Here is a 1910-nt window from a genome sequence, read left to right on the forward strand (position 1 = left end):
CCATGTCTAAATCAAGTGCTGTAACCACCAGGCTACATGTAAGGCATGACCCAGTGATCATCTTCAGCCCTCCCTTTGGAGATGGTTTCTTGAGCAGCCAAGAGAGGGAGATCTATGGGGCCTGGAGGAAGGGAGCAAGTCGGAGGGTGCCCTGGATCCTGCTCTTAGTGAGGATAGAAACTTTTGCACTGCCCATGCTATTAAATGCAAGGTGCAATGGATCAGCTTCTAGAGGAAGACCCTGGACCAGAGCTGACCTGTGGCCTAGAGGTCAGGGCACCCAGGACGGACTTGCCCACCATCCATAGGTGCACGAAGTGAAACAGGATTCGGCCTTTGCCTCCAGCGGGCAGGTTGATATGAGGGACCAAGCCATTTTAAAGGGGACTGTCTCTGACGCAGAGCCTGGAAAGGAATGGCTCGTGGTGTGAGCGGACGTGCCAGCATCCAGGAGAAAGGTCCCTGAGAAACGCAGGCCAGGCCACCCCCCATGGGTGAGGAGGCTCAGGTACCCAGTCAGCTGGGTGCTGGCACAGCCTGGCTTATTTTCAGAACTATTTTTCCTGTGAAATGCTTTTGCTTTAGGCCAAGTACTATGAAAAGGGACATTTCCTCACTGCATGCCACCGTCCCTGCTCCAAGGAAGGAGAAAGCTTCAGAGCCAAGGCATAAATCAGTCCTGCCGAAGCCAGTCTGAGATCAGGGGACTCGTCCCATCCCACCTTGAGCCGGGGGCTGGCTTGAGGCCCGAGGGGAGATGTGCCCTGGGAGACCTGGGCAGGCCAGGGCCACGGGTATCTGGGAAAAGATCAGGTTAGCTAAAAGTGACATCCAGGCTTCTGTCACTAATTAGCACGTTGGGTTAAACGATGAGATTTGGGAGAACAGGGGCAGATCTAAGACCCAAGATGTGCCTTTGTCCACACCTTCCCTGAGTTGTTTAGAATAAAACTATTCCACTTCCCCCTTTATATTTTATTATTATTCCCTGGCTTCTTCATGAACCTTCCTTCCAGGAGGGCAGGGGTACCGAAGGGAGAGATTTCGGCGGGGTGGGGAGAGATTGCTGGAGTATCGTCTTGTCGCCTGTTAGAGGATGCTAATGAAAACGTTATGTAATTTGCTGTGGGATCTGAGAGAAGCTTTGTGGATGCAAACAGCTGTTTCGGTGCCAAAGGAAAAATGTTGGGAATAATTTTAGATGTAATTACCGGCGAACACGTTATAACAAGTTGGTTCTTATGCAGACTTCTTCCAGCGGTAACCTTGAATGATGTGACAGCCATGCAAAAGACGCAGCCTCACCGAGACGTCTAGCAGCAAGGGCGAGGGAGTTAAATTCGCTTCATTTATTGTCCTCGGGTCCCTTTTGAAAAGAAAAATAGGGGCGTCTCGGACTGCAACGTGCAGTCTCATCTAAGCCCCCAGTGCCTGCTGCAACACACAGCTCTCCGTGCCCCTTAGCACCACCACAATCACTACAGCACGCACTGTCTGACTCCAGTTGGCCATCCGCTCATGCCCCCAGACCGCGGGACTGATTTGATGGCCTTTCTCATTTCCATCCTGGGGAGCAAAGCTGCAGATATGGTCCTTTATGATCATTCATGCAACGCAGGGGATGAAGAATGCTGGTTTTCAGCATTGTGCTGAAAATGGAGAAGTTAAGCGACAAATCCTCCTTTCCCCAGGTGACATCCCTGGCTGAGCCCCACCTGCTCACTGCACTGTAGGTGGAGACACGGCTCCTTTCCCCGGGTGCAGGCCCTTCAGCTTCGCTAATGCCGGGGGAGATTCCTGCATTCATAATTTCCACGATGTATGCACGGTGCCAAAGCCAAAGGGATGTTCTCCTGCATTAGGAAACAGCAGCAACATTCGTTATTGCCGCAGAGGGTATATCCTTGTCG

Source organism: Crocodylus porosus, unplaced genomic scaffold (genome assembly GCF_001723895.1).
Source record: "Crocodylus porosus isolate Cpor-Errol unplaced genomic scaffold, CroPor_comp1, whole genome shotgun sequence".
Taxonomy (NCBI): Eukaryota; Metazoa; Chordata; order Crocodylia; family Crocodylidae; genus Crocodylus; species Crocodylus porosus.